This window comes from Schistocerca americana, chromosome 2 (genome assembly GCF_021461395.2).
Source record: "Schistocerca americana isolate TAMUIC-IGC-003095 chromosome 2, iqSchAmer2.1, whole genome shotgun sequence".
Lineage (NCBI taxonomy): Eukaryota > Metazoa > Arthropoda > Insecta > Orthoptera > Acrididae > Schistocerca > Schistocerca americana.
The window spans coordinates 572,111,299-572,134,948 of record NC_060120.1 but is presented as its reverse complement, the minus strand read 5'-3'; the positions used below and the strand labels follow the sequence as shown (position 1 = coordinate 572,134,948).

At 40.4% G+C, this 23,650-nt stretch overlaps 1 protein-coding gene across 3 annotated transcripts in view; it reads left to right on the top strand.

The window, feature by feature from the left end:
* Positions 1–23,650, top strand: part of LOC124595801 — a 285,104-nt gene that overhangs the window by 79,158 nt on the left and 182,296 nt on the right. For all 3 annotated transcript variants that reach the window (XM_047134690.1, XM_047134691.1, XM_047134692.1), the window contains exon 2: positions 5,430–5,528. The gene's annotated coding sequence lies outside the window, so the exon portion shown is untranslated. The remainder of the gene's footprint in view (positions 1–5,429; positions 5,529–23,650) is intronic.

Below are 23,650 nucleotides of genomic sequence, written 5' to 3'. Positions count from 1 at the left end.
CCGTACACCACTGGTGATCGTCGAGGGGACACTGAATAGTGCACGGTACATCCAAACCGTCATCGAACCCATCGTTCTACCATTCCTAAACCGGCAAGGGAACTTGCTGTTCCAACAGGACAATGCATGTCCGCATGTATCCCGTGCCACCCAACGTGCTCTAGAAGGTGTAAGTCAACTACCCTGGCCAGCAAGATCTCCGGATCTGTCCCCCATTGAGCATGTTTGGGACTGGATGAAGCGTCGTCTCACGCGGTCTGCATGTCCTGGTGGATATGGCATGGCACGCCGTTCCACAGGACTACATCCAGCATCTCTACGATCGTCTCCATGGGAGAATAGCAGCCTGCATTGCTGCGAAAGGTGGATATACACTGTACTAGTGCCGACATTGTGCATGCTCTGTTGCCTGTCTCTATGTGCCTGTGGTTCTGTCAGTGTGATCATGTGATGTATCTGACCCCAGGAATGTGTCAATAAAGTTTCCCCTTCCTGGGACAATGAATTCACGGTGTTCTTATTTCAATTTCCAGGAGTGTATATACATAAACACACGTACATACACATACACTTACATTCTCACATATATACATTCTCCCTCCTTCCCTCCCCCTTTCTCTCTCTTTCTCTCTTCATAATTCAGAAAAACTGGTGTTTGAGGGAAGAATCGAGATGGCAAGCATTGTGAAGCAGCCATTGGATTCAAGCATGTTGTGCCATTGGATGGTCAACTTTGTTCTTGGCCACAATTTGCCTGTGGCCATTTGTTCTGATGGACAGCTGGCTGGTTGTCATGCTGACACAAAAAGCTGTACAGTGACTGCAGCAGGGATGCTCCTTTCACAGGTGGCTCTGCCTCTGATGGGATAGGAAAAGCCTGCGACCAGACTTTAGTAGAAAGTGTTGGGAGAGTGAACTGTGCACATGTACCTCGGTCTTCCAGAAGGGTATGACCCCTGTGGCACGGGGTTGGGAATGGGAGTGGTATGCGGATGGACCAGAAAATTGTGTAGGTTGGACAGGCAGTGGAATACCACTTTAGGAGGGGTGTGAAAGATCTTGGGTAGGATGTCCCTGTTTGTGCGCCTGTCTATGACTCAGTTATATGATGATTTTTGCCTTTACTTCTGCCATTATTTGTTTTCACCTGAGGGTTCCTATAATGTTTTTAATGTTATAATCTTCAGCATGACTATGTTAGTTTTTCAACTAACTTGTATTTGTATGGAAATTTAACTTTTAATCCAAAATGACTTTTACATACTAAATGGAGAGTTATAATATTGCCAGGTAAGTGGAATATGCAACACCCCTTAAGCCTCGAGTGGGCAAACCTATGTATAAAGCACGCCAACTGCAAATGAAATTGCTTTGCACTGTTCCATTGTAGTTCCACAATTATGAGCCCATACCTATTCCTTCAACATTGTTTCAGCTAACGTAGTGATAAACTGAGTCGTCATACGTGGAGGTGGTCAGCAGTAATATAAAGAAAAGTAGGCTAGATGAGAAAAAATTTATGTTGTGTGCAAAAAAATGACCCAGAATACAAGCTAGTGGCACAAGCCCACAATAAGGCAATTGTCTATAAGATAATTGGTAATCAAATAAGTAGTTGGCTGGCTTCTGATACAACTGTGCTGTTTAATGTTTTGAATGGGCCGTTACTGTGGGGAACATCTGTCCTTGGCAACAGAATGGTATAAATGAAAGTTTGTTTCATTACTGTTTAGTTAAACAGTGCTTTATCTCATATTGTATTAGGTTATTTTATCATTGTTTAGTTAAACTAAGATTAAATGGTAATTTTGCTTATACATGTTTACCTTGGTAACATAAAGACAGCTATTCTTTACATGTGTGCAATATATGCTGTGCACCTACTAATGTTATGAAAAATGGCATGCTTGCTCAATGGCTGAACTTCTCTATAATGTGGCTGATTGGGTAAGAGTTATGTTATAATGTACTGAATTTAGACAGTGTAGAAAATTTCTAATTTGTCTCTTTGTGTGACCAAATTCTAAATAGAAAAAGGGCAACTTGTCTTCCAAATGACTGATTTCATTGCTTCATTTTTAAAATGCTCCATCTGCTGGTTGTGATGTCATGGATAAGATGTTACTCTATTGGTCTTTTTATAAAGTAGCATTCACCATCAAAGAGAAAATAGACATGGCTAAGAACATGCCTAAAGAGGTCTGTCGTGAATTGTTTTAATGATTAGCTTTACAGATTCATCTGGTGTGCCAGGCAACTAGGACCATATCAAATGTTGGTGTATCGGTGTCATGAAGGTAAATTGACTAAGCCACAGTAGAAACACCTGTGAGCTATGGATATGGGGTTTGGATTGGGAACATACGTAATGAGTACTTTGAAAGACCATATGTAGAGCCCCAATGTTGCTGATTATGGTACAAAGGAGTACACATTCTTTATGAGTTTGAAAATGCCTATGTGTTCTTTGAGGTATAAGTCCTTAAAGACATAACTTCCAGGTTGCCTCTTTCAGCAGATCAAAACTGTCAACATTCTCTTAAAGACATTCTTAGTGAGATCTTATTCTGATGTGCCATTGATAGGGTTGGTTATAAAGTTTTTCATCTTTTCCATGTAGAGCTCTTTTGGTAGCAATATGGGCTCATAGCACTGGTTTTCTGGAGGAATTATCATACACTGTCTTCCCTCAAATCTCTCAAGGCTGCCTCGTCTGTTTCTTGAGATGCTGCTCTTTGTCAGTTAAGCATACATGTATGAGTTTTTTAGCTGCTTTAGGAGAATGTCTAGCCACAGCTCATGTGATTTTATTGCTGGGAACTGACAGGGAGTTGGTATGTGGTTCTTTGGTGGCTAAGTTGATGACCATCCCTGCTTGATTCTTTGAGTTGCCTGGTGGCCAGTATTCAAGAGATTTTTATGGTGTGGCTGTATTCTTGATGGACTTAGCTCTAGACCACACAGTGCTGTCCACCCACTCCCATGCACAGGGACTGAGTCTGCTGGCCAGGGTGCTTAATTCTGTCTGCTGTTGGTGTTTTAATGTGTGTTTCCGATGCAAAGATTGGTACATGGTACAACTTGTTTACCACAGCACATCAGGAGAAAGGAGAGAGTATTAAGGTGTCATTATTTCTTGTGGTGTAATTCATCAAGTTTTTTCAGGATGTAGCACATCTCCTTTACACAGTTGTAGCAGATGTGAGTCTTCAGTTTTTCTCACATTATATCATGAATATTAATAGCAATGAAGTTCTGAAGTCTAAGTGAAATGTATATTGCAAACGTAGGTTGGACACTCATGACATTAGTTTCAAAGCTGTCATAAATGGTCAGCATGTGCTTCTTGTGGAATTGCTTGAAGCTCTTTGGCCAGTTGTTGTTGGATATCTACAATGTCTGCGAGGTGTAAGCTTTTCAGGGCTAATTTAAGGTGAAGAAACAAAAAAAAGTCTGCTGATGCCAAATCTGGAGAATAAGGAGGTTGTACAAGAACAGTCACATTGAGTGAGAAAGTAGACCACATGGATTGCACTGTGGGAATGAGTGTTTCCGTGGAGGAAATTCCACTGTACACTCCTGCTCAGATCCTGTCAAAACTACCAGATGCATTGCAACAGCCATTTAAAAAATCCCTCATAAGCTTCTGTGTTGATAGTTTGACTCCCAGGTAGAAATTCATGATGGATCAAGCCCTTTTCTCTCAAAAAATGTGATCAACATCATCTTAACGTTGGATTTTATCAGTCGACCTATTTTTTGGGGGCCAGGGAAGATGATGATCACCATGCAATTGGCTGTTGCTTGGTCTCCAAATTGTATTGGTTGCATCAGGTCTCATCTCCTATAATGATGATATTCGTAAACTGTGGATTATAGTCATGCATGTTGATGAAATCTCCAGATGTTTCCATTTGGGTTTGTTTCAGCTCATCTGTCAGCATGTGTGGTACAAACTGGGCACAAATATTCCACCTTTTTAGATGTTTCTGAACAATAGTGCTTGCACTGTATTTCCTTATCTTCAATTCTTCTGCTATCATTCTCAAAGATTGCTGCCCATCATCAACAAACATCCATCAAGACTGTTCAATGCTGTCTGAGATTGTGCTTGTTGATTGTTGACCCAAATGTGGCTCATCTTCGACAACTTCTTTTCCATATCTAAAGTGTATAAACCACTCAGACACACACTTCTGCTCAAAGCATCGACACTGTACACTTGCACTAATATTTCATTAGTCTCCATCACCATTTTCCTTAACTTGAACCCAAAATCTGTGTCAATGTGTTGCTCCATTTTGCACTCCATTTTTCAGTGACCTTAGTAATTACAATGACTCTATTAGTGACGAAGCTACTGCTTTGCTTTGGTGATTTGCACACTTGCTGACATAGCTCTCAATGGGTGCCTCATCTTAACAACTGCATTTTTTAACATATGGGACCATTCACCAAAGTTTTCAGACACATCTTGTTTAATGCCTAGTGAGGTTAGTATGGAGCTCAAATGTGAAATAATTTTGTTGAAGACAAGTTTTGAAGGTGGATTAAAAATGATAATTGAATGCTTTTATAGATCACCTCTAACATTGCTTCATTTACCTGTTCTAATACCTTTTGGTTATGACCAAATTTTAGCACTAGTCTTCTACCTTAGTGTATCTAAATTTGGACAAAGTGAAGAAGGAGTAGCTGAATTAATTGTACTTTGCTTTGCGATGTCAAAGTTTTGACAGTAATCTCACAGGCTGCTGCTTCTTCTTCATGTGCAAGCTTGTAAAATGGGTCTGGTAGCAGGTTTATGTTTGACATTTGCCTTTAAATAAATAGTCTTGGCCATGATGTCATTTTCCACCAGATGGTTTAATTCCAGATTATGATACACTTTTGCAATTGATTAGGATATTCACATATATTAGTGATGGCAACAGTTTTTAGTGTGATCATCAACACTTTAGCATCACTGACAACCAACTGCGTCATCTGCACCATTATGTCAAAGACCTCGTAAAACCTCCTGGTTCAGGCTGGAGTTGTTATTCTGGTTTTAGTTTACACACTTTTGAAGCAGGTTAATACCATTACAAAAACTAGAAAAATGTGAAACACACAGATTGAGAATAATGCTCACAGTAACTATCGATATTTATTAGTGTGATTATTTATTTATTGATTTATTGATTTATGGGAATACGATGCTTATATCATGTTGACAATGGTCTACTTAATTTGATTTCAGCATCTTTTTCCATTCTGATTGTCAAACAGGTGTTTTGCAGTTTTGTGCTTTACTACGAATAGGTTACATCTGTTTTATGTTCTGTATAAGAATTTACAAGTAATAAAAAAGTAATTCTGTTGTGAGCAATTTTGTGAACCACCTATGCTTTCGAATTCAAAATTACGATGCAATTTTGATATTTCAGATCTGGCTATTTTCTGGTTGGGATAGAACTGACCAAAACTAGGAAGAATTTCAGTGTCTCTGTCTCCTAAGTTTTCAGATGAGACATAAAGTTCCAAAGGTAATTTTATCAATAATGTAACATTTTACACACTTTGTAACTTTTATCTTTTGTTTTGTTATGGAAATTAACATGGCTATTTCCATGATTTATTGCTCAGAGGTTTGTTTACATGTAATATGCATTGTGTCTGTTACAGAATTTATGTTTCTCAATAATTGTTTAGTTGCAAGTTTGGTTGTAAGCCTTCATTGAAGATATTTTTTGATAATCTGTAAAATCCATGTTATAGTTCTTGTATATAGAATTTATAAGGTGCTTACATATGTTACCTTTCAAAATATTGTGTAAAGGGTACTGTATCCATACTGGTATACAACTCCCTTGGGGAGAACAGTGGCATGACATTTCAGGGAAAACCTGAAGAAGCTTGGGTATACATTTTCTGGTCATTTTATAGTATTAGGGTAAGATTTTAAACTTGCCAGTGTAGACTGGGAGACTTGAGTGATTATGGCAGGTAGTAGGGACAAGGAATCGCGAACTTGTTCTCAACCTTCATCTGTTGATTCGCTTCAGCAGTTATTCAGAGAACTGACTCATTAGGGTAACATCTCAGATATCTTCATTACAAAAGGCTTGAACTATTTGACTCAGTTAGTGTAGAGCACAGAACCATTAATCATAAGGCCATTATATCATCACTGGCTACATGTGTGTCTTTATGAATGGAAAGCAAAATTGTGCAACAAGAATCAGATTGAAAACTGCTTGAGCAGTCAACATTAAGCATACATCTGTGAGTGAGGCTGAAAAAGTTGAGTTTAAATGAACGAAGTTCAAGATTGTTGTATGATGCACTTTAGACAATGGAAAATCCAGGATAGAATGTAACAATATTATGAGAAGGAAAGTTGCTACTCACCATATAGCAGAGATGCTGAATTACAGATAGGCACAACAAAAGGACTCTCACAATTAAAGCTTTCAGCCATTAAGGCCTTTCTCAACAATAGACACGCACACTCATGCAAATGCAGTGTGGTTTCAGTAGTTATCTGAGACTACAGCTGTGTGTGTTAGTTGCATTTGTGTGTGTGTGTGTGTGTGTGTGTGTGTGTGTGTGTGTGTGTGTGTGTGTGTGTGTGTACATGCATGCGTGCGCCTATTGTTGAGAAAGGCTTAATAGCCAAAAGCTTCAATTGTGAGAATCTTTTTGGTGTGCTTATCTGTGACTCAGCATCTCTGCTATGTGGTGAGTAGCAACTTTCCTTCTCATAATGTTGTTACACTTTAGAGAAGTATGTACTGAGCAAAGGGATGGAAAATACCCACTCTCATTTGATAGCGATGTTAGAAAACTGCACCAAAAAACAAAGAGAGCTTCTCTACAGATTTAAATGCAGCTAAAGCCTCACTGATAAACAAAAACTGAATTTACCAAAAATTAACATTCAACAAATTTGAAAGTTAAATTCTGTCACCAGAGTGACAGAAAATCCTAAGAAATTTTGATGTTATATTGAATCAGTAAATGGATCAAAGAGATCTATGGAGACTCACAGTGACCATACTGGCACTGAAATGGAGGATGTTAGAGAGAAGGCCACAATACAAAGTTCCTTTTTCGAGAATTGTTTCATTGAGGAAGATGATACTGAGCTTCCTCCTTTAAATTATCACACAAAGGCCAAAATAAAATATGTCAAAATAAGTGACCATGGACTAGAAAATCAACTAATTCATCTTTAAAAGGAAAGGCATTTTGGCCTGTCAAAATATGTATATGGTTTTATATAGAATATGCAAAACAAATTACAACTCTTGTAGTGTCTGTCTGTCATAAGTCACTAGAGGAATGGGTGTTCTAAGTGATTTCAAAAATCCACGTGCTATTCCTGTTATCAGAGACACACACACACACACATACAGACAAATATTGGCTTATACCATTGACACCAGTCCATTGCAGAATTTTAGACCATGTCTAATGCTTGTGTATTGTGACTTTGTGCTGACTGAAAATCTCTTCTGTTGTAATTAATATGGAGTCCTAAAACAGTGATCATGTTGAGCACAGCTCACTCTGTTTGTACACAATACCCAGAACCTGGAAGGTGTAGATAGTGGTGCTTGATGTCATGTACCTCAACTTGCAGAAGGTAACTGCACAGTTACCCAATGAAAAAACTTGTGCTTAGTGTGGAATATGGGATGAGCTTTGTGATTAGATTGAAGAGTTCCATGAAAATAGAAAATGATGTGTTATGGGACCATAACTATTCCACTAATAGATTACATCAGAAGCTAGTGCACTAATAGATTATATCAGAGGCTCCATATGATTGTTCATTGGTGACACTGTTATGTATAGAGATGTCACAACGCTACGAAGTTGTTGAAAAATGCAGGGAGACCTGCAGAGGATCAACACTTGGTTCACGGAATTGCAGCCAGCCCTAAACACAGGCAAATATAACATATTGCAAATAAACAGGTGGAAATACCGACTATTGGATGATAACGTGATTGTTGGACAGTCTTTGGAAGCAGTCGTTAAATGCCTAGGAGTATGCAATATGTGACAATTGCAAGTGAAAGGACAGCATAAAACTATCACAGAAAAGGCTGATGCCAGACTGAGATTCATTACGGCAGTACTTAGGAAACATAGCAGCCGTGCAGAGTAGCTGCAGGATTTGAGGCGCCATGTCAGGGATTGCATGGCCCCTCCCGCCAGAGGTTTGAGGCCTCCCTCGGGCATGGGTGTGTGTGTTGTTCTTAGCATAAGTTAGTTTAAGTAGTGTGTAAGCCTAGGGACTGATGACCTCAGCAGTTTGGTCTCTTAGGAAGTCACCCATATTTGAACATTTTGAAGCATAGTCCATCCATGAAAGATGTAGATTACGAAACACCTTTTCGTCCAGTACTTGAGTATTGCTCATAATTACTGGATCCTTACCAGATAGGATGGAGTGATGAAATAGAGAATATTCAAATAAGGTCATCATATTTTGTCACAGGTTTGTTTAGTAAGTACAAATGTGTAACAAAAATGCTCACTCAACTTAAGCGGCTGAGATTAAGAGAGGGGCATTCTGCATTTCGATGCAGTTCATCATTAAAATTTTGAAATATATGATCCTAGAAGAGACCGCAAATAAATTGTTTCCTCCTGTGCATATTTTGTGGAGATTTACTAATGAACAGTCTTCATGCAAACAATTTGCAGCTGATACCACATGTATAGATATTAAATAAAAAGTTATTGGGCCGTAATTTTACCCTCTTTTTAATTTTTAGTATGTGATCAGTTATTTAACAAATGCCTCAGTTTTGTTAAGAGGAAGAAAGGTGGGGGAAGGGAAAGTTTACAATCAAGTCTCATTCTATATTTAATAAACAAAATATATTGTGCATCTAACTTACTCTGGAAACATGTCTATGATAAAGTGTACCTAAATTTTCACATTATTTCTGTATAGGGTGAACAACATCCTGGTTTATAGGGAGATTATGAACACCTAACCATGATTTTAAAGGTTTAAAGAAGAGTTAGTCACGATAAATTTCATCTACACCGCTACATCATGCTTTCTTACAAAAAACATTGGCATATGTTTCTCATTTTTATCATGTCATACATTATCATATTCTGGTGTAACGCCACAAACCAAGAGAAAATTTGTAGAGTGCTTAAGTATGTAATAAGACTCATTCGTGGTGAAAACAACAGCATGCTGAAACGTGTCCAGAGAACCGGATATACTACCTACTGCTTCTCAGGGTATTTGTTGTAAGCAACATATCTCTTTTTTCCAACCAGTAGTACAGTACACACTATCAAGACTAGGAATAAAAGCAATCAACATGAAATTAATATTCATAGCAGAGATCACTGATGAAGTATACTCGACAAACTGACAGGGAACAAGGGAACCAGGAAGATTAAAAAAATAAATTGCTGTAATATGGGAGATCCCAGAAAATACAGAAAAGTTGGTCACCTTATTTCTGAAGGAAGTGAATGAGGACATGTCATCTGCGTACAATGCATTTATTACTTCCTAAGATAATTAATATGCTTTTATCAAATTCTAGTCTCGTTTATCTCCATATGTTCACAGTTTCCATAAAGCAGTTCTGAATAATCCACTGGTTTAATTAGTACTCTCTTTCTCAAATAAATGATAGCACAGTTACCTTTGCAAATAATCTGTATCATGTGTTAAGACACGTCCAATAATGATCAGATGTTTCTTGGTTGTGCTTGTTACTGAAACATTGATGAATCATTCAAATAAATTTTGCCTCTTACAAGATCAGCATATCTCATATTCTTTCAGTGATGAGGTTCCTCAGTAAATTCACCCTCCATAAGTAAATCACTTATATGTGCCCTTACCGCCAATGATATGTCCATACAGTTTGACCACTTCTGTGAGATTCCTTTCCTATGCAATCATTCCAGCAAGGCATTTTTGATGACCTAAAAAAAAAAATCCCTTAGGTTGGAAAAATGTGTTGAGCACTAGAGCAATGTGCAGCTGTATTAGAATCAAAGAGCAGTTGAGTGACAGACACTGTTTTGTTACACCCCTCAACTGAAACCTATCAAAAATTGAGAACTTTTGGAAAAAAGGTTGGTCCAATTACATTAAATTCTGCCCAAAATTTTACATAATTCGAACCCAGCAACTCTCTATACTAATATTTAACCCACTTTGGTATGCGTCTCATCCCAGGGAAATGAAAAAGAAATAAATTTCCAAAAATGCCACACACTCATCCATGTCTGTACATAATGTGACATAAATTATTACAAAGTTTACAAACACTATAATATTTCAAGTTTTTATTCTAAGAGAGGAGTTTTTGGATTAGTATCCTCCAGACGTATATTCAAAGGTTACAGTACATGCTCAAAATATTACAAATATAGTGGTCTGAATGCATTACTTTTAAGTATTTCAGTTTGTCATGGTAAATGTATTTCATGTTGTTCACGAAAATGTTGTTAATGCCAATTCACTCTGTGTCTAAATGAATCAAATCAAATAGCAGTACTAAATCAGTAAAGGTTGTATTGCACTTAACACTCACTCATAAAGTGAAACAATAATAAAATTTAAGAATAGTATATTGCACTTGAAATCATCATCACCATTTGCTTGGGCTTTTGTCCCACTTCAACGTGGGGTCGGCCCAGTTACCATGGAGCTGGCAGTGTTAGTGTCAGAGGGTGGCAGGATGCCCTTCTTGTTGCCACCCCAGACTCCCTGGGATGAAAGTAGTGTACCCCAGCAGTCAGTGTCTAGTGTAAGCCATGAAATAGTGCGAACATTTTTCAAATGTGTGCGAGTCGTGTAACTGAGGCAGGACATGGGGACCAGCCCGGTATTCACCTAGTGGATTGTCGAAAATTGCCTAAAAACCACAGGCTGGCCGGCACGCCAGCCCTCATCGTTAATCGGCTGGGTGGATTCGATATGGGGCCGGCGCGCCTTCCCGAATCCAGTAAGCAGTACATTAGTGCTCTCGGTTAATCTGGCGGGTCTGTATGATGCAATTGAAATATTGGATCATAAAGACTAGCAGTTATAGTATATAGTATGTAGTTATAGTGTATATATATATATATATATATATATATATATATATATATATATAAAACAAAGATGAGGTGACTTACCGAACAAAAGCGCTGGCAGGTCGATAGACACACAAACAAACACAAACACACACACAAAATTCAAGCTTTCGCAACAAACTGTTGCCTCATCAGGAAAGAGGGAAGGAGAGGGGAAGACGAAAGGAAGTGGGTCCCTTGGACATATTGAAATATGTCTGCTTGTGTCTGTATGTGTGGATGGATATGTGCGTGTGTGCGAGTGTATACCTGTCCTTTTTTCCCCCTAAGGTAAGTCTTTCCGCTCCCGGGATTGGAATGACTCCTTACCCTCTCCCTTAAAACCCACTTCCTTTCGTCTTCCCCTCTCCTTCCCTCTTTCCTGATGAGGCAACAGTTTGTTGCGAAAGCTTGAATTTTGTGTGTGTGTTTGTGTTTGTTTGTGTGTCTATCGACCTGCCAGCGCTTTTGTTCGGTAAGTCACCTCATCTTTGTTTTTTATATATAATTTTTCCCACGTGGAATGTTTCCTTCCATTATATATATATATATATATATATATATATATATATATATATATATATATAATTATTAAATTCTTACATTATGCTATAGTGAATTTGATTTTTGTTGTAACCATTGCTTGGGAATGCTGTTTTCAGGTGCTCTAGTTTGCCTATTAATCTTTCAGAATCTAAGAGGGTATGAATACTGTGTAGCATTGGCTCTGCACTGGTCAGTGGTGACTATCACCATATAGAGACAGCTCTGTATGAAAGGATTGGTGGTAAACATTTCGTCCCTTGGTACTAACTGCTTTCTTCCAAACCAACACTATGAAAAAATGGTAGCTTCCTTTCCATTATCACTTCTTTCATGAAAACAAAGTTGTGATGAATTGAATTTATGTGCTGTAGGAAACCTTATAATTTGTCATTCCCTTCCTTCCTTATGCTTAGTCTGAGAACTGGTTGCTAGAAGTGTCATTGGCAACAGCACTGATAACAGCAAACTTCATTCCTGTCCTTTTCTTCAGTACTTTGAAGAAATTATAGCTGACACCTTTTGTAATTTGATGTATGTATTTCCGTCATAACCTTCTTCTAGTGCCTTCACTTTTTTCCACATTGACTTACAATTCTATTGTTATTTTCAGGAGTCTCCCCTCCACTTCTTCAGAAGATGGCCAGTAATTTAGATTTTTCATTTTTAATAGTTTTCCATAAACTTCTCTTTTCTACTCTTTTAACACATTCCAGTGACCGTCCACAGAAATTACATGTGCTTTGTGTTTCCCTACCAGTCAGCACTCGAAGAATGTCCAAGTGTGGCTTTCCTTATAGTTACTTCACAATGCATTGCTTCTGAGCAGTTATGGCTTGAAGTTAGTTGCTCAGTCTTGTACTACTTCAGAGAGCCACTAGTGGATGTTCCTGCTTCCACAAGGTGCTACGTGACTCGAAAAACATATTAACATGTAAGATCAGTTCCTGCATATTTGTTGTTGCAGTATGCTTCTTTGGTTGTGTTGTTTGCAAAAGTGTGTCATAAAGTGGGGGCAGGTTGACTTACGAAGAAATTCTGTGACTGCTTGAAAATCCAGTTTTGAGATTGGTGATGATGGTTTTAACATTGATTGCCATATTTATGGAATGGATTGTAATCTGCTTTTTTCTTTTATCTTATAAGCAGGAGTCACACAAAGAAGTTGAAAAAGTTTACAACTTCTGGAGAGATGCAACAGTCGCTGTGGGCTGACTGGAATGCGTTGAGAACTCTATCATTCATCATCTTATCAGTTCATGTGATTTTCAGGATGTACTTGTAACATCACTTCTTAAAGGAATTCTGTCTTTTCCTTCCTCAGTCCCCAGATTTCAAGTTTCATGGCCACATGGCTCCACACTCCAAAAATATATTTTCAGAAGCCTTTTCCTCATTTTTGGGGCTGTTAATTTTTGTGCTTAATAGCTTCTTCTTTTTACTGAAGGCACTTTTTGCTTGGGCATTTCTGCTTCTTACTTCTACTTTGATTCTTACATCTCTAATGATCTTGCTTACTAAATATGTAAATGGACAGTGGTGTCTATTCTAAATGTATTACTTCATGTTGTACTGCATTTTGTATTCTCCTAATCTTTATTTTAATATTTGCTTCATTTATGTGTGACATTAGAAAGGGTGCAATAGGACTAGGTTATTTCTCCTGCATGAAACAATTTTGATTAAAAAATATTTTATTAAGATGATGAAGTTAGCTTCATTGGAGAAGAAAAACAAATTGATTGATTGATGTTATTTGGATAGGTTTCAAGCAGCAGCATTCACAAGACCCTGGACTAATCAAAGGATCATCGATAATGAATGGGTAGATGTTTCTGTTATTTGACAACCTGTGGTTGCTTTATGTATATCTTAGCAGTCTGTTCATGATATTGTGATCTTCCACAGCAGTAATATTCAGAAATATATTTTGTAAGTAAGTGTGGTGAATGTTGAAAGAGTTTCATGTTTTGACATGCATGCATCACACATCAGATGAACCCATGAAGCTCCTCATTGCAGCCACAGCATTGTTTGTGTTAGATTTTCATGAGGAATATATTTTGAAGCATTAGGTATTTTATTTTATTATTATTTTTTTAGTTCCTGAGAAGGAAATGGCACTGAAAGAAACTAATAAGTAGGGAAGAACTGTTAAACAGCATTAAGTCATTAAAAAATAAATATTCAGCCGGAGTCGACGATGTGCCAGACTATATTATAAAAGTATCAGCTGAACAGATACTCACACCGCTGCTAGATATATGCAATTCTTCACTATCAAGTGGTATTTTCCCACAACAGTTAAAAACTGCAAAAGTTGTACCCCTTTACAAAAAGGGCGATCGGCAGCAGATGATCAACTATAGGCCTGTGTCACTCCTATCAGGTTTTTCAAAAATCATTGAAAAACTAGTTCTGCTACAACTAACTGATTTCTTTAACAAAAAAAAAAAAAAAAAAAGAAGGTTTCAGGATGTCAGCATGGCTTCAGGCCTCAGTGCAGTACTGAAACAGCCACTTTTAGCCTCATAAATCGTATTTTAAATTCAGTGGATAATCACAAAAATGTTTCAGGGATTTTTCTGGATTTAACAAAAGCATTTGATCTAATAGACCATGAAATTCTCCTAAGAAAGTTAGAGTGGTATGGTGTAAGAGGCCTGCCACACGAGTGGCTAAAATCCTACCTAGAAAATCGCTCTCAGATAACAGAGGTAAAAAACATGGGAAAAAACGAACTCCAAGCTTATCAATTGAAACCTTCCACATTAACCCATGGTGTACCACAAGGCTCAATTTTAGGTCCCTTTCTCTTCTTAATTTTCATAAACGACTTCCCCCTACATGTTAAACACTCCGAACCAGTGATATTTGCAGATGACACAAGCATATTAATTGAAGGTGAAAATGAAATGGCTCTAAGTTTAAATGCTAAAGTCACAAGTAAAAACGTCACAGAGTGGTTTATGAGGAATGAATTACTGATAAACCCTCAAAAAACAGTCCTCGTACACTTCCATACACAACAAAATAAAAACCTATTAAAACCAAACATGTCCATGGAAAACCAAAGAATTAACAGTGTCACTGAAACAAAATTTCTTGGCACCTACTTACCAGACAATCTTAAATGGAATTCCCACATCACTTCATTAAATTCTAAATTATCCAAAATGACTTATGCGATGAGGATTATTTGGAACAACACAAGTCCTGAAACAGTTAGAGCAGTGTATTACGCTTGCATACACTTCCTATTGAGATATGGCATCATATTATGGGGAAATTCTCCTCATAGCATAACCACATTCCAGAAACAAAAAAAGATTGTGAGGATAATGGAAAATGCTAACAGCCGAAAATCATGCAAACCATTCTTTAAAGAACTGGGGATTCTACCCCTACCATGTATCTATATACTAGAAGTTGTAATGTTCCTAAAAAAAAGAATGCTAAAAAATGGAAATGTATTTATTCAAAAATAAATCTGTACGTGAACACCATACAGGGGCAAATAGTGACATACACAGACATCATTGTTATACCACACTGTGCAAGAAAGGTGTATATCACTCAGGTTCACATTTGTTTGATAAGCTGCCAAGTAACCTAAAGGCTATAAACAAAATCCACAGCTTTAAAAAATCTGTAACATCATATCTCTTGGAAAACTGTTTTTACTTGTTGTGACAGTGCCACGACATTTAACAGTGCCGCCACGACAGTACGCGCAAATGGCGATAGAGGCGCTCCGCAACTCGGCTGAGCGCGGGAGCGCCACCTAGCTACGAATGGCACCGGCCGCATGTCACGGCACGGCAGTCGAATAAGAGATACTGAGTTGTTATCATGTGAGCAGCTATTGTTTCTAAGTGAGTGTGTTTGAATATCCATGCAATTATTGGTGATTAAAGATTATAACACTTTTTGGCGACGAGGTCGGATATTTTCACTGCGTTGTGGATTTGTGTGTTAGTGATGGGGCAGACATGGAACAGCTTATGCAAGCGCTCATTGAACAACAAATACAGCTGACGGCTGCTATTCAGGCATTGTTGACGTTGCTTACTCATCGTCTGTCTTCCTCTTCTCCGCCTCCATTCCCTCCTTACGACGAGGCCGCTGAAGACTGGGAGGATTATGAGAAGCGTTTGCAGCAACACTTCTTGGCTTTTGGCGTTGTCAACACTCCTATGTGTAAGTCGTTATTTCTATCTTGTATTTCCCCACGGATCTATCAGCTGCTATCTCAGTTAGCCCCTCTGTGGGAACCTGCCTCTCTGTCCTTCCAAGAAATGTGTGACTTATTGTCTAACTATTACCGAAAAAACACCCACGTCATTGCCACCCGCGTGGCTTTCTACCGGTGTCGTAAACAGCCCCATCAATCTTACCGGGCTTGGGCGGCAGAACTACACGGTCTGAGTAGGAAATGTTAGTTCATCACGGACACTCATCATGAGCCTTATGCTGATTCAATGGTTAGGGATGCTATTGTACGGCTTGCTCCTGATAAAGAAGTTTGGCAACGTGCCCTACAACTGCCAAACCCGTCGTTGTCGGAAGTTCTAAGCATCGCTCAATCCTTTGAAGTGTCTCATGCTGCTGGCGCGCAAATAGACGCGTGGTGTGATGTAGGCGCTGTACAGTCAACTTTCGACACGGACAATTTGCCTGTTTCACAGGAGAACGAAGATGTGGTGGCCGTTCACTTGCGTAAACAACGTCGCATTGGGCCGCAATGCTTGCAGCGAAAACAGCAACCACAAAAGCAGGTTCGTTCCGCACTTCCTTCGTGTCCACGTTGTTTCGTACAGCAAGACAGGGCCGCATGTCCAAAACGTTGGGCCACTTGTAATTCATGTAGGAAAAAAGGCCACAATGCTTCTGTGTGTCAGTCCCCTAAAGTTCCTGTCGACGTGGACGAGGCATCGGACATGGATGTTAACTGTGTGCTTTCTCAACCAAATAAGTTGTTTGTTACTGTTCGTGTTCTGGATAAAGACATTCGCATGCAAGTGGACACTGGCTCTGCAGTAACTCTCATTAATTCTCACACGTATTTGGAGTTGGGCTCCCCTCCCTTGTCTCCAGTTACACGAAATCTGAGAACTTATAATAAACAGAAAATTCCTATCATTGGCCAGTTTGATGCTTCCACTGCCTACAAGTCTGTTGTTAGGCCCCTCACGTTTTATATGGTGGATCATGCGGGCACTGAAAACCTGTTCGGTTATGATGCTTTCCAGTTGTTTGGGTTCTCCATTGATGATGATGTGCACCTCATATCTGAGGATATTCCGTATCAACAGCTGGATGGATTGTGTTCTGAATTTTCGTCCGTGCTCTCTGCTGGTCTGGGTCGTGCCAAGGATTTTGAAGCCCACATTACTCTTAAACCTACAACTCACCCTAAGTTTTTCCGCCCTATTCCAGTGGCATTGCGTGCACCTGTCAAGGCTGAGATAGACAGGTTAACAGCTTCAGGGATTCTCCTTCCTGTTGCCTCCAGCGAATGGGCATCGCCAATCATGGTGGTTTCTAAACCAAACGGGAGTCTGCGATTGTGTGGTGATTTTAAAGCCACTGTCAACGCTCAGAGCCTCATTGACACTTATCCTCTTCCCCATCCTGAGGAGTTATTTACCAAGCTCGCTGGGGGCCAGTTCTTTTCCAAACTTGACTTATCGGAGACATACCATCAGTTGCCGTTGGATGCTTCTTCCAAGGAATTTCTCGTCATCAACACTCCTTGTGGGTTGTATCAGTACCAGCGGTTACCATTTGGCGTCGCTAGCACGCCGGCCATTTTTCAGCGGTTTTTGGAACAGCTCACGGCTTCCGTTCCCAGCTGCATAAACTATCTGGATGACATTGTTGTCACAGAGGCCTCCACTGAGGAGCACCTTTGCAATTTGTGTTCACTGTTTTGGGTTTTGCATTCGGCTGGGTTGAGGTGCAATCTGGACAAGTCACAATTCTCCCAACCCTCCATTGTGTATCTTGGTTTCCACTTGTCCCGTGAGGGTATACGTCCTCTACGTCAGCACGTTGTGGCCATTAATGCTCTACCCCTGCCGTCTATGGTCAAAGATCTTCAGGCGTTTCTAGGCAAGATTGCTTATTATCACAAATTCATTCCATCTGTGGTGGCGGTAGCTCATCCTCTGCATCAGCTGTTATGCAAAAACGTCCCTTTCTGTTGGTCCGACGAGTGTGAGCAGGCTTTTGTCCGCCTGAAGGCTCATTTGCAGTCGACACCTTGTCTTGCCACATTCCGTCCAGGTCAGCACTTGGTTCTGGCAACTGGCGCGTCACAGTATGGCCTAGGGGCTGTTCTCGCCATCGGTATGAGGATGGGTCGGAACAACCCATCGCCTATGCTTCCAAGACCCTCAACGATGCGCAACGGCGTTACTCTCAAATCGAAAAGGAGGCGCTCGCTATCATTTATGCTCTAAAAAAGTTCAGCGTTTTTTTGTATGGTTCTAAGTTTCACCTCATCACCGACCACAAGCCGCTGGTCTCTCTGTTCAGCCCATCGGCGTCGCTTCTGGATAAGGTAGATCACCGCCTGCAACATTGGGCCTTATACTTGTCTCGTTTTCACTATGAGATTCGCTATCGCCCCACAGCCCAGCACGCCAACGCTGACGCATTGTCGCGATTGCCGATGGGCCCCGATCCGGTTTTCAATCGTGATCAACTACTCTGTTTCCACATTGATGAGGAAGAATGTCATGCGGTAGAGGGTTTTCCACTTACAGGTTCGCAGGTCGCGTCAGCTACTGCGCGGGACCCGGTCCTGCGTCAGGTGATCGGTTTTGTTCAACTGAGTTGGCCGGACAGGACCAAGGGCCGTGCATCAGATCCCCTTCACAACTACCATGCCTTGCACCTTTGTCTGTCTGTTCGTGATGGTGTTGTTCTTCTGGCCACGGATGGCGCATCTCCACGGGTCGTGGTGCCAGCCTCTCTTCGCAAAGATGTACTCAAACTGTTGCATGAAGGCCATTGGGGTATTTCTCGGACTAAGTCCCTGGCCCACAGGCACGTTTATTGGCCCGGTATTGATTCGGACATCGCCCACATGGTTGCTGCGTGTGGTCAGTGTGCTCAACAACTGGCTGCACCTCGTACAATGCCCTCTCTGTGGCCTGATCCGGCACACCCATGGGAACGGGTGCACGCTGACTTTGCCAGCCCCTTCCTCGGTACTTATTGGCTACTGTTGATTGACGCCTTCTGGAAGTTTCCATTTGTTGTTCGATGTCCATCGCCCACCACTGCGGTGATGACGCTGGCTTTGTCCAAAATCTTTGCGCTAGAAGGTCTTCCATTCACGATCGTTACGGACAATGGCCCTCAGTTCTCTTCGCAGGCCTTCCGTGATTTTTGTACTGGACAAGGGATTCATCATGTTACAGCACCGCCCTTCCATCCACAATCGGATGGGGAGGTCGAGCATCTTGTCCGCACTTTCAAAAGCCAGATGAAAAAATTCCTTAGTGATTTTTCCACAGATGACACTCTGCTGCAATTTCCTAGTTCTTATCGCTTCACGCCTCTGGGTAATCGCAACCCTGCTGAACTCTTGCATGGCCGCCAACCGCGCACTCTACTGCACCTGCTTCACCCTGTCAGGCCTTGTGCTGTGTCCCCTAGTGCGGGAAAATACTCGGTGGGCGCCGACGTGTGGGCACGAGGGTATGGATCTCGCCATAAATGGATTCCAGGGGTGGTCAAGGCTCTTCGCGGCCACTGGCTTTGTGAAATACGTATGGACGACGGCATGGTTGTTCGCCATTATGACCGGATGCACCCATGAGTGGTGGCCACGCCGGTGCCACCGCCCCTTCCTTCACCTCCACCAGCCCGAGAAGCCAGTCCTGTCACTGTTGCCGATCTACCGTACGTGTTGATGCAACCGACGTCGCTACCGCTTCCGAGTATGCCGGAACCGGCCCCAGTCGCGACGCCGCCTTCTCCGGGACCTATCTCGCTGGAGCACACCCCCAGGTCCACGACACCTATGGATGCTGCTCCGGAGTTTTCACCCATCATCTCGTCCAGGAGGCACGTTCCACGCACGAGTTTCTGTCCTGGACATTTTCAACCATACTCTCGTGTCTCTCCGCGGGATCTTCTCGGGGCCTCACAAGAGGCCATGGATGTCTCCACACTGTCCATGTCTCCAAGGAAGTGAGTGTTGTTTTTTCAAGGGGGAAAAGCGTTGTGACAGTGCTACGACATTTAACAGTGCCGCCACGACAGTACGCGCAAACGGCAATAGAGGCACTCCGCAACTCGGCTGAGCGCGGGAGCACCACATAGCTATGAACGGCGCTGGCCACATGTCACGGCACAGCGGTCGAATAAGAGATACTGAGTTGTTATCATGTGGGCAGCTATTGTTTCTAAGTGAGTGTGTTTGAATATCCATGCAATTATTGGTGATTAAAGGTTATAAAATTACTCAGTAACACAGCATCTTGAAAAATTTTCGGTTGTAACAATATAAAAATGTAATGTAACAATATAGCAATATAAAAATGTAACAATTTATAAATGTAAAGTATACAATCAATGTAACAGTATATTAATGTAATGTCATTTTGTCCAACATCTAAGGTATGGTATATGTACCTCAAAGATTCAGGACATAAATAAATAAATAAATAAAATTGAATTGTGTCCTGTTTGTGGATACACAATCAATAATAAACACGTTCTAGAACACACTCTAGAACATATGATTACTATGGGACAGATACTTCAGGATTAGGCAGTGCATCTGTAGAAAAACAGAACATCGCTACCACATACCACATTGTAGGTTCATGTCACTGTAACAACAAGACACCTGTTGTTGCCTCTGGTAGCCAGGCTCCTCAAATATGCTGCAGCTGTATGCTACATTTATTTTGTACACGAAAACAGAAGGCGAAGTATAAAGTAAAACGGTGTGGTGTACTTCCTACTAAATATTGTTGATGCATTTGTATGATGTACATACTTTCTTGAGCAAATAAATGTTAATGTTTAAAAGGAGATGCTGATTTGCAGATAGGCAGAACAAAAAGACTGTCAAACAAAGCTTTTGGCCAAATTGGCCTTCATCAGAATACACACACACACACACACACATATATATATATATAATGGAAGGAAACATTCCACGTGGGAAAAATTATATATAAAAAAATTATATATAAAAACAAAGATGAGGTGACTTACCGAACAAAAGCGCTGGCAGGTCGATAGACACACAACCAAACACAAACATACACACAAAATTCAAGCTTTCGCAACAAACTGTTGCCTCATCAGGAAAGAGGGAAGGAGAGGGGAAGACGAAAGGAAGTGGGTTTTAAGAGAGAGGGTAAGGAGTCATTCCAATCCCGGGAGCGGAAAGACTTACCTTAGGGGGAAAAAAGGACAGGTATACACTCGCGCACACGCACATATCCATCCACACATACAGACACAAGCAGACATATTTAAAGACAAAGACATCTAATCTCCCCTGTATCTCTAGTTCTATTTCTCCCCTTATAGCTACATCACCATAAATTCAATACATGTTGACGTTTATACACTTTTGTATATCTATACAGTAGTGGATTTCTAGGTTTTGAGTCTTCAACTTGGGAATTGGTAATTTCATATGATACAAGATTGGTTAGTACATTTATCTCACTATAACCAGTTTTATTACAACATGACCACTGGTACCAGCATCATTGCACAACTGATGCAACAGATTCAACTTGAAACTTCCTGACAGATTAAAACTTTGTACCGGACCGAGACTCGAACTCGGGACTTTGCCTTTCACGAGCAAGTGCCCTACCAACTGAGCTATCCAAGCACGACTCATGACCCACTTTCACAGCTTCAATTCTGCCAGTACCTCGTTTCCTACCTTTCAAACCTCACAGAAGAGCTTCTGTGAGGTTTGGAAGGTAGGAGATGAAATACTGGCGGAATTGAAGCTTTGAAGGCGGGTCGTGAGTTGTGCTTGGGTAGCTCAGATGGTAGAGCACTTGCCCACGACAGGCGAAGGTCCTGAGTTCAAGTCTCGGCCCGGCACACAGTTTTAATCTGTCAGGAAGTTTCATATCAGCACACACTCCGCTGGAGAGTGAAAATCTCATTCTAGATCCAACTTGTTTGACAAATCCCTGAAGGCCACAATTTGATGCCTTTCAAACCTCTTCATTTGGCTGTAGGATGCATGAATACATCTCTGTGGCATGGTTGCCTGCTTGCTTAACATGTTTGCATCATACTGAGTCTTCTGTCTGTGAGTGTTCAGTATTAAAGGGTACACACAGATGGCACTGTGGTAGCTATGCCACTGTGCCTTCTGTTGGTGGATGCTGTTGAAACCACTGTCAGAACACTACTTTACCCTTGATGGCTTATGCTGTCATCAGTTCAAAATCAATGTCATCTGTCCAGGTATACTAACATTTTTTCTGGCAAATATAGATAATCAAACAATGGATTGTCACAATGTTTGATCATCTATATTCTGTAGCACACTTGCTTTGAAGTTGAAGTCCTATATTCATGACTTGTAGTTTCTTCACTTGTTGTATATGGCATTTTGGAATTGTTGAAACTCTATATACACATCAAAGTGCTATTTCTTGTCCAGTGTCAGTCATTATTCCTCTCAGATGTGTCAGTATGTATTTCTGTTAAGTCATCATAGTATTTTTGCATGATGTTATCATGTAATATGCTTGCAAATGGTCCATATTTCACTCCTACTATATTTTCATTAACCAGTGTTTTCATTGACCAGTGTATAAAGTTAATTTACCTTTCTTTTGTGGCAACTTAATATTGTTCACTGGATTAATTAACTTCTGCCTATTGAAGTCTGTCATTATTTAATCAAATTCAGTACCAAACACAGCACCAGCCTTGCCTGTGCTGTGTGTTCTGCTGTAATGCATCCGGACTAGTTCACCGAACTTCAGATGCTGCAAGCAGTTGCATATGTAATCTCTCAGGTTTCCTTAGCATGACAGATTAACTGTGTGCTTCCATGTATTTTGACAACTTATTTTTTCCATTCTGTACACAATATTTTTATGACTCACCCAGACATCTTCTTCAAATGCAGCAAGTTCTGCTGTTATGTCTAACTGCTGCCGGATCTCTAGAGAGACTGTGAATTATTGTTGGTCTTGTGCCACTGTTTACAGCCATGTTTGATTTCCCACACTCTCTGTGTGTTTTGATACTCTTTGTTTTTCAGAGCTCAGACTGATAATATGTGAAACAGTAATTCTCACAGTGTTTTCTGCTGTGGTGGATCTGATGGCTGGTGAAAGTTTAGTAAATTGAGTGCTGGACCCTAAATGTCATTTAAGTAGAAACATCTGTCCCTGTTTACTAATTCACTGATGTCTTTATTTTGATAGACTCCTAATTATGCTGTCCCAGAAACTTGTCATTTGCATCATGATACTGATCTCATCGTATTTAATTTCATAATTATATTGATAGCAGTGCTCAATGCCAGATGATTTATCTGACTGTTTTAGTCACATGTATCACTGATGTTCCTTGCATCTCTCCTTGACTGTTCCAAAGGACTGCCTCACATAAAGACATACCACATTCACAGGGAATGCAATAAACAACCTGATTTTGGAGACCTAGATCATCTTTAAGATTACAAAGAATATTTTTGCCTTAGTCAAAGGGAGCGAAATACACTGGATGCTATGTTTCTGTAGGAGTCTGCCTATCTTCCTGGATGTAGGGCCAGCAGACAGTAGAAAAGTGGTTTTGTAGCTTTTCTTCCTCACTCACAGTCTCAACTTCTTTCTCAGGTGTTTTGATTTTGATTTCATTACCCATTTAGTTTGATGATAGGCATGTTCTGACATCAACTTATTTCCTATTCAACAGAAAATATTATTAACAAACTGATTGTGTGTCAATAGGTGTTCCATTATCACCTTTTGTGGAGAAACTATACATGAAA